General features: G+C 33.8%; 1 pseudogene; it reads left to right on the top strand.

Moving 5' to 3' along the window:
- Nucleotides 1–8,175: 8,175 nt before the first annotated feature.
- LOC137769162 (ras-related C3 botulinum toxin substrate 1 pseudogene) lies at nucleotides 8,176–8,818 on the top strand (annotated as a pseudogene).
- Nucleotides 8,819–11,087: the final 2,269 nt, after the last annotated feature.

Raw genomic sequence — 11,087 nt, 5'->3', positions numbered from 1 at the left:
TGTATACTCACATGTAAAAATGAATCTAAACATAGACCTTACATCCTTCACAAAAATCAACTCAAAATGTGTCATAGACCTAAGTGTTAAACACAAAACTATAAAACTCCTAGAAGATAACACAGGGGAAAATTTAGGTGACCTTGGGTTTGGCAATGTCTTCTTAGATACAACACCAAAAGTACAACCCATGAAAGAAAAAAAAAAAAAAGTAAGTTGGACTTAAATAAAATTAAAAAATTTGCTCTGCAAAAACACTGTTAGAAGAATGCAAAGACTGTGAGACCACAGACTGTGAGACAATATTTACTAAATACATAGCTGATGAAGAACTGGGACCAAATATTCAAAGAACTCCTAAAACTCAACAATGAGAAAGCAAACATCTGAATTTAAAAGTGGGCCAAAGACCTCAACAGACATCTCACCGAAGAACATATACACATGGTTGACACACATATGAAAAGATGGTCAACATCACACGTCATTAAGGAAATGCAAATTAAAACAGGGAGATACCATAACAATTATTACAATGGCTAAAATCCAAAACACAAACAATACCAAATGTTGGCAAGGATATGGAGCAATAGGAACTCTCATTCTTTGCTGGTGGGAATGCAAAATGGGATGGTCACTTTGTAAGGCACTTTGGCAGTTTCTTACAAAACTAAACATAGTCTTACATACTCTTACAAAACTAAACCTATATGATCCAGCAGCTGTACTTCAGGTATTTAATGAATTGAAAACAACTGCCCACACAAAGACCTGCATGCAAGTGTTTATAGCAGTTTTATTTATAATTGCCAAAATTTGGAAGCAACCAAGATGTCCTTTATTGGTGAGTGGACAAATTGAGGTACATTCATACAATGGAATATTATTCAGCTAAAAAGAAATGAGCCGTGTATCAAACCACAAAAATCACAAAGGACACTTAAATGCATATTGCTAAATGAAAAAAGCCAATCTGCAAAGGATACATGCTGTCTGATTCAACTGTATGGAATGTTGGAAAAGGCAAAACTAGAGAGACAATAAAAAGAGCAGCAGTTTCCAGGGGCTTGGAGAAAAGGAAGTGGGGATGAATTGGCAGAGCACAGGGTATTTTTAGGACAGTGAACCTATTCTGTATGATACTGTAATGATAGATACATATCATTGCACTTTGGTTATAACTAGTAGAATGTACAACACAAAGAGTGAATACTAATGTAAATTATGGACTTTAGTTAATAATACTGTATCAATATCAGCTCACCAATTATAACAGATATATTACACTAATACAAAATGTTAATAATAGGAGAAACTATGTGTGTGTGAGGGTCAGGGATTATATTGGAACTTTCTGTACTCTGCTCAGTTTTTCATAAATGTAAAACTTCTCTAAAAAATAAAGACTACTAATTAAAAAATCTAAAATATGGTACAGAATCAAATATTATAATATAATAGCACCACACACCAGATACCCTATTACAATAAATTATGCCTAAAATAGAAAAATTAAACAAATTAACCTGATGTTTATGTTGCCTTTTTTATCTTCAAAAATAGTTTTTACTTGTCAATTAATTAATTGTTTTACATATTTCCAAGCACTTTCATCTTAGAACATTTTTTTATGTTAGCTTTGGTTATGTGTAAGCAGCAGTGCCTAAAAACACGTTGAGATTTTTAGTTGCATCTAGCCAGTGAGATTCATACATTATTAGATTAAACATTTTCTTTCCCAAAACAAAACAATTTGTTGACTTAAATTGCGTTAGTATACTCAGGGTTTGATACAACTTCAGATGTTTGTAAGTGCTGTTTGAGAGCTTGGTATATTGTTATATATTACCTGCAACAAATCGAGGGGTAAAAGAGAAAACTTCTGCCTAGAGAAATTTTGTTAAGTCAGGAACCCTTACATGGCAACCATGCCACCCTCTCTTATTATTCTGGTCAGGTGTGATCAGGTGAGATGACATTCAGCTGCTGGCTATAGATGAAATTCATAAAAGCAGACATGTCCTAAGGTACATTTCAAAGGCCAAAGTTGATTTGAGCTCAGTCTATCAAAGATTCCCATTTTATGGGTCACTTTAGTCTCTTTCACTAGTCTCTTTAAGGTACTATAGTAAGTGTCAACACCAGAAGAGCAGTTATACTGAAAAATGTAAAGAACTCACTGCACAGAGGGTGGGAAGGGGTGGCCTGAGATATTTAAGTAAAAAAATCAGAATAATAAATATAAAGTGAAATGCGTGAAAGATCTTGATTAGACAGACATTATTTTCTATAGTATGAAATTGCACTAGCACATGAATGTAATAAGTTAGCACTGTGCCCAGGTACACGTGTGTGCACGCATGCGTGCACACGCACACACACACGCACACGCACACGCACACACACACACAGAGTTCCAGGCAGGGTAACACCACAGAGATCCAAACTAACAAACAGAGAAAGAGTTATCTGGAGACATTTTCTGTAGTTATTTTTTTCTTAATAAAGCTTCTAGGTTGAGACATCATTGCTTTCAGCATGTATTTGTGATAACTTCTTTATGCCATTCAGCTTAATATTATGAACTTTCAATTTATTTCCTGTTTCTGGGACCCAGATAGTAACTCCAATGCAGAATTTTTTCTGAAAGTTCTCTAAAAGTATGTGTGGTGTGAATTATCTCTTTTGTCTCAGATGACAGCAATATCCTTTGAGAATCTGAATGAGTAGTGAACAGCCAGCTTCTTTGTTTTCTCCTTAGTTCTTATAAAGCAATACCCTTGTCTTCTCCCCTCTCCAGTTTCTTTAACTTTGTGCTTCTTTAGTTCAATTTTTGCAAGTTGAGTTCATAAAAATGATTGCAAGATCTATTAGTTATCTCAAGTCTTATCTTGTTTAAACAAATTCTGGATATACTTTTCTTGGTCATGAACTTCTTAATTTAAAAAAACTTTGATATTTTCAATTACCATAGCTGAGTAAACCCATGGAAATTAATATTTAACTTCAAAAATACTTAAATAAGATTTTGATTGTTTCAAAATATCTTCATCAGGAAAAACACCAGGCTTTTATACAGTTTGAAAATTCACCCTGGGTCTGACTTTATTTCTTGTTAAAGTGACCCTTTCAGGTCTTGCTATGAGGAGAAATTCATGGAACTCTGAAGAGAATGGCAGGTAGAAAGATGACTTCAGCTCAAGACAAAAACTCAACTGGTATTGGGAATTGTTGCCTCCAGAAGGGTTTATTCCTCCATCTCACTTAACACAATTGTTGTGATTTCCCTGATTTTAGGGAATCAATATGACTCAAAATTTCAAAAAATGAAAAGATTACTGTTTACATGTTTGAGTTTAAATATGCTTTACATTATATGTTTCATAAATCTATTGTCATATTTATTTCTTGTTTTTTCTAATCTCTTGTCATCCTCTTGTACATAATTAGCAATTTAATTATGGTCACTGAAAAACCATAACAGAGGATATTGATTTTTCAGATGTCTAATCTGTGACTAGTTGGAATGCTATTGATTGATTGCTTTGATATGTTTACAAATTATCTAGAAATTAGATGGCAAGGGGGAGGTCAATATTCTGCAACATTTAAAAATGTAAACTTTCTTTTAGTAACTATAAAGATCTAGTTTACTTCCCTACAGTCATTTCAGAAATGTTGAAATAGTACTCTTAAAAAACTTCCCATTTGATGCAACCTAATTAAACTTAAGAGCTTTTGCACAACAAAGAACCATAAACAAAATGAAAAGACAACCTACAGAATGGGAGAAAATACTTGCAAACAATGTGAGCAATAAGAGGTTAATCTCCAAAATATACAAACAGCACATACAGCTCAATATCAAAAAAAAACAAACAACCAAATCAAAAAAATGGGCAGAGGACTTAAATAGACATTTCTCCAAATAGGACATACAGATGGCCAACAGACACATAAAAAGATGCTCCGCATTGCTAATTATTAGAGAAATGAAAATCAAAACTACAATGAGGTATCACCTCAACCAGTCAGAATGGCCATCATCAAAAAGTCTATAAATAATAAATGCTGGAGAAGATGTGGAGAAAAGGCAACCCTCCTACAGTGTTGGTGGGAATGTAAATTGGTACAGCCATGATGGAGAACACTAGGAGGTTCCTAGAAAAAGCTAAACATAGAATTACCATATGATCCAACAATCCCACTCCTGGGTATATATCTGGAAAAGACAAAAACTTTTATTTGAAAAGATACATACACCTCAATGGAATATTACTCACCCATAAAAAAGAATGAAATAATGCCATTTGCATCAACGTGGATGGTCCTAGAGATTATCATACTAAGTGAAGTAATTCAGATGGAGAAAGAAAATATCATATGATATCACATAAACATGAAATCTTAAAAAAATGGTACAAATGAATTTATTTACAAAACAGAAATAGACTTACAGACATAGAAAATAAACTTATGTTTACCAAAAAGGAAAGGTGGGAAGGGGATAAATTAGGAGTATGGGATTAACCTATACACACTACTATGTATAAAATAAACAGTAAGGACCTACTGTACAGCACAGGGAACTATATTCAATATCTTGTAATAACCTATAATGGAATAATATATATGAAACTGAATCACTTTGCTGTATACCTAAAACAAATACAACATTGTAAATCAACAATACTTCAATTAAAAAATAAAACAAAATAAAATAATTAAATAAATAAAATAAAAAACCTTCCCATTTGAGTCTCAGTAGTCTATGTATTATATTATTTGAATCACGCAAGGCAATTTTTTTGAAGTTTCCCTATTGTATAAATAATTGTTCTTCACCTATAATTGTATAAGTTGTGTCCTGGAATTCATAATACCTTTCCCAACACCAGTGGACTTGTTTCTCTGAATGAGAATCTCTGGAACATGTTACTTTAGGATTATCAGAAATCCATTTAGTGTTTTCTTTAAGACAAAGACAGGATTACTCTGCCACTGCCTGTAGTATGTCTGAACCTCAGTATGCATGTGTAGTATCTTGTCCATAGGGGAGTCTTGGCTCTGGTGTGATGTCTGAGGTTATGTGCAAGGTCAAGTTCAAAGTACAGCAAGATGTAAGCAGGTATTGAAATACCTTTACATTAAACCAGGTATTCCTTAGAATTTCTAGGAAATATTTGCATAACTATTCAGACCTAACTGGATATTTTATTTTATTTTGCTGAATTATTTGGATACATTTTTCTTATTTTTATTTTTCTTTACCAACATAAACCTAGACAAGAGATTATTCTACTTACCACTCACTGGGAGTTTGTTTGTTTGTTTATTTATTCGCTTTTTTAATGGTGTCAAACTAATCCAACCAATAACATAGGGTTGACTTAGTTAGGGATAATTATGTAAGTGTTCTTGGTTGAGTCTCTACTTTTAACTAATAATTTTTACAAAATTATTGCTGGATCTACTGAATGAGAGGCTTATTGAGTGCTTATAAATATGTCAGTGTAAAGTTTTCAGAATGTATGCGATTGCAACCCTATCACTTGATTCAGCCATAAAACAGGGGTAGTTAAAAAGGTAGAAATTGACTTTTAAGAGTAAAAGTAAAAATTTTGTAATATATTTAAAGGCAAGGGAATTTAGTTTTTATTTCTGTCCTATGTGGAAAAATAAAGATCACTGCATATGCATGATGGAAACATTGATTATATGTTAGACTGATGGTTAGGGTGAACATTCACATAAATGTGAAATCTTGCAATTTGTGCCTTGTCACTCTTTGCAGAATTGTGTTTTTTAAAAATTAAAGATTTATGGCAGTTCTGCATTGAACAAGTCTATCAGGGTCATTTATCCAAAAGCATTTGCTCACTTCTTGTCTCCCTGTCACCTTTTGGTGATTCTCATAATATTACAAACTTTTCATTATTATTATATTTGTTATGGTGATCTGTGATTCAGTGATCTTGATGTGAGTATTGTAATTGTTTGGGAATGCCACGAATCACACGTATATAAAATGGTGAACTTAAATTGATAAATGTTGTGTGTTCTGACTGCTCCACCAACTGGTGGTTCCCCATCTCTCTCCCTATCTCAGGCCTTCCTATTCCCTGAGACACAGCAATATTGAAATCAGGCCAATTAATAACTCTGCAATGGCCTCTAAGTGTTCAAGTGAAGAGTCAATTGATGCGGGCAACTTCTTTGTTGTCTTATTTTAAGAAATTGCTGCAGCCACCACAACCTGAAGCAACCACCACCCTAATCAATCAGCAGACCTCAGCATGGAGGCAAGACTCTCCACCAGCAAAATGATTACAACTTGTTGAATGCTCAGATGATAGTTAGGATTTCTTAGCAATAAAGGATTTGTTAAGGTATGTACATTGGATTTTTTTAGACACAATGTTATTGCACACTTAATACAGTATAGTATAAAGTAAACATAACTTTATATACACTGGGAAACAAAAAAAAATTGTTTTTAATCTGGATGTTAGTTACATTGGTGTGTTCAGTTTGTAAAAATCCATTCACCTTATTGATTCATGCACTTTTCTATATACATGTTAAATTTAATAAAATGTTCAAAAATTTAAATACTATTGTAAAGGAGAAAGTATTTTGATCTTTTTATGTCTCTACTACCAATAAAAACCACTTAACTTTTCAAATAATTAAAATTTTTCAACTTATTTTCTCTGTCATTGAAATTATAATTCAACATCCTTTAATCAAGATCCTAATTAAAAAATCTAAAACATTTAAGAATAAGCAAAGATAATTACATTTTTAAATCATTTAGGTATTTCAACATATAAAATTACATTTACTTTTTTAAGTAGGCTCCATGAAGATCACATGATGATGAGTATTCACACATTGTATCATAAATATTGCATTTTGCAGACTCCTTTTTTTTGTAAAAAATGTCGATCATACAGATGTGCGTACATTTTTTTTCTTTAATTATTATTTATTTATTTTTTTAAATTTTTTTTTGGCTGTGTTGGGCCTTCGTTTCTGTGTGAGGGCTTCCTCTAGTTGCGGCAAGTGGGGGCCACTCTTCATTGCGGTGCATGGGCCTCTCACTATCACCGCCTCTCTTATTGCGGAGCACAGGCTCCAGACGCGCAGGCTAAGTAGTTGTGTCTCACGGGCCTAGTTGCTCTGCGGCATGTGGGATCTTCCCAGACCAGGGCTCGAACCCGAGTCCCCTGCATTAGCAGGCAGATTCTCAACCACTGCGCCACCAGGGAAGCCCCAGACTCCTTTTTTAAGTACCTGGTTTTTATTTAGTTTAATGCACTATTAATTGTAATAGAATTTGATTGAGAATCCTGACTACCTTTTGACAGATCAGTTTATGAGAACAGTGATAATTCCAGGATTAGCAAAACTTTTCTGTAGAAGGCCACATATATTTTAGTCTTGGCATGTCAGATAGATTCCATCTTAACTAATCAACTCTGCCACTGTAGGGCAACCATAGGCATTACCCAAATGAATGGGAATGGGTAAGTTCCAATAAAACTTGATTCACAAAAATTAATGGCTGATTGTATTTGATCTTTGGGCTGTGGTTTTTCTTCACTGAATATACTGTCATGGAAATGACTGGAAAATCCTAAAACTTTTGGAAAAGCCACTCCAGCAATCCTCAGTACAAAGGATATGGTGTTTGGGTGAATTGTGAAATGACGTGTTTGAGTCTACTGTGGTTATTCAGAATAATATATAACCTAGTCAAGATTTGCCATTTTTAAAGAAAATAAAAAGACACAGTTCCTAGAAAACCTTGTTTCAAAAATAAGACTAAATATTCTGAAAGTGTAGATTAGAAAGTCATAATTAGATCCATAAATTCCACAAAGATAAGGAATTTAAATGAACAATAACCTATGAACTTTATATTTACTTCTGTTGCTTAACCATATGGCTTTTATCTTCAAATATAAAAATGATAGAGCAAAATACATGCATTTAAATAAGAAGAAAGATAGGTTCAGGGAGGTTAAGTGACTCCCATGATCACAGCTAGTCTCATTATTTAGTTGAATAAGCAACCTATCTGTTCACAGTTAAAGAACAATTCTACCCATATTAGATTGGTGGTGGCTGCTGAGCTTAGGCTTTCTGATGTCAGCTGGAGAGGGAAGCAGCATGGACAGTGGTCCCGGCATCAGGGCCTGCCGCTTCTCACCTCAGCATCCAAGCACTCCAGCAGCCACCACAACCCCGAGGGAGGCCGTGAAGTGTGTGGAGGTCGGAGGCTGGAGCTGCAGGTAAGACTTGCCTACTGATCAATTACACAACCAGTGCATTTCCTGGAGAATATATCCCCACTCTTCTTGACAATGATTCTGGAAAAGTTATAGCAGATGGAAAACTGGTGAATCTGGGTTTATGGATACAGCTGGACAAGAATATGATGACAGATTATGTCCCCTATCCTATCTGTAAACAAATGTATTCTTAGTTGCTTTTGTCTTATGAGTTTGGCGTCATTTACAGATATTTGTGCAAAGTGGTATCCTGAAGTGCAACCCCAGGATACCAACACTCCCATCATCCAGGGCTTGATCTTAGGGATGATAAAGATGCAATGGAGAAACTAAGGAGAAGAAGCTGATTCCCATCACGACCCCCAGGGTTTAGCCATAGCCAGGTGATCATTGCTGTAAAAGACCTGGGGTGCTCTGTCCTCACACAATGAGTCCTCAAGAGAGTGTGAGATGAAGCTTTTCCAGCAGTCTGGTGCCCACCATCCATCAAGAAGAGAAAGAGAGCATTCCTGCTGTTGTAAAACACCTTGAGACAAATGAAAATAGAAACAAAACATTCCAAAATCTATGGGATGTAGTAAAAGCAGTTCTAAGGGGAAAGTTTATAGTAATACAGCCCTACCTCAAGAAATAAGAAAAATCTCAAATAAGCAATCTAACATTACATCTAAAGGAACTAGAAAAAAACAAACAAACAAAAAACAAAACCCAAAGTTAGTAGAAGGAAGGAAATAATAAAGATCAAAATAGAAATAAATGAGATAGGGACTGAAAAAAAACAATAGAAAAGATCAGTGAGTCTAAGAATTGGTTCATTGGAAAGACAACAAAAATTAGGAAAACCTTTAGTGAGACTCACCAAGGAAAAAAGAAAGGGCTCAAACAAAATCAAAATTGAAAGAAAAAAAATTACATCTAACATGACAGAAAAACAAAGGATCATAAGAGACTACTATGAACAATCATACACCAACAAATAGGACAACTTAAAAGAAAGGGATAAATTGCTAGACACATATGATCTTCTAAGACCGAATCATGATAGAGTAGAAAATCTAAATAGACCAATTACTGGTAAGGATATTGAACCAAAAACTTCCCAACAAATGAAAGTCCAGGAACAGATGGCTTCCCTGGTGAAGTTTACTAATATTCAAAGAAGGTTTAATAGCTATATTTCTCAAACTCTACCAAAAAATTGAAGAGGAGGGAACACTTCCAAATTCATTTTATAAGGCCAGCATTAACCTGTTATCAAAACCAGACAAGAACACCACAAAAAAGGAAATTACAGGTCAATATACCTGATGAAAATAGATGCAAAAATCCTCAACAAAATATTAGCAGATTGAATCCAACAATATACTAAAAGGATAAAATACCATGATCAAGTGAGATATATAACCTAGGGATACAAGGATGGTTCAACATCAATAAATCAATTAATGCGATACACCACATTAATAAAATGAAAGATTAAAATCATATGATCATCTCCTTTATGATTAAAACTCTCAACAAAGTGAGCATAGAGGGAACATACCTCAACGTAATAAAAGTCATATATGACAAAGCTACAGCTAACATCATATTTAAAAAGCTGATAGTTTTTCCTCTAATATCAGGGGAAAAAAAAAAAAAAAGGACTGTCCACTGTCACCAATTTTAATCAACATAGTATTGGAAATCCTAACCACAAAAATTAGACAAGAAAGAAAGAAAGGAGAAAGAAAGAAAGAAAGAAAGAAAGAAAGAAAGAAAGAAAGAAAGAAAGAAAGAAAGAAAGGAAGGAAGGAAGGAAGGAAGGGAGGAAAGAAGGGAGAAAGAAAGAAAGAAAAGAAGGAAGGAAGGAGGGAAGGAAGGAAGGAAAGAAGAAAGAAAGAAAGAAAGGCCATCCAAATTGGAAAGGAAAAAAGAAAACTGTCACTATTTGCAGATAACATCATACAATATGTAGAAAACCTTAAAGATGTCACCAAAAAACTGTTAAAACTAATAAATGAATTTAGTGAAGTTGCAGGATACAAAATAAACATGCAGAAATCTGTTTATTTTCTATATACTAATAATGAAATATCAAAAGAGAAATTAAGAAAAATATCTCATTTACAATTTCATGAAAAAGAATAAAATATCTAGAAATAATTTTAACCAAGGAGGTAGAAGACCTGTATACTGAAAACTATAAAACACTGGTAAAGGAAATTGAATAAGACACAGATATATGAAAGGGTATTCTGTATTCATAGGTTACAATTAATATTGTTAAAATGTTCATACTAGCCAAAGAAATCTACAGATTTCATGCAATCCATACCAAAATATCAATGGCATATTTCACAGAACTAGGACAAATAATTGTAAAATTTGTATGGAACCACAAAAGACCCTGAATAGCCAAAGCAATCTTGAGAAAGAAGAACAAAGCTGGAGGAAACATGCTCCCTGATTTCAAACTATACTACAAAACTACGGTAGTCAAAACAGTATGATACTGGCATACAAACAGACACATAGATCAACAAAACAGAATAGAGAGCCCAGAAATAAACCCACACATATATGGTCAATTAATTTATGACAAAGAACCAAGAGTATACAATGGGGAAAGGATAGATAATAGATATTTTAATACATGGTATTGGAAAAACTGTATAGTCATGTGCAACAGAATGAAACTGGATCCCTATCTTACACCATATGCATAAATTAACTCAAAATGAATTAAAGACTTGGATGTAAGACCTGAAACCATAAAACTTTTAGAAGAAAAATAGGCAGTAAGTTCCT

This window comes from Eschrichtius robustus, chromosome 9 (genome assembly GCF_028021215.1).
Source record: "Eschrichtius robustus isolate mEscRob2 chromosome 9, mEscRob2.pri, whole genome shotgun sequence".
Taxonomy (NCBI): Eukaryota; Metazoa; Chordata; class Mammalia; order Artiodactyla; family Eschrichtiidae; genus Eschrichtius; species Eschrichtius robustus.
Note: the sequence above shows the minus strand (reverse complement) of the source record. Positions and strands in the feature narration are given on the sequence as shown.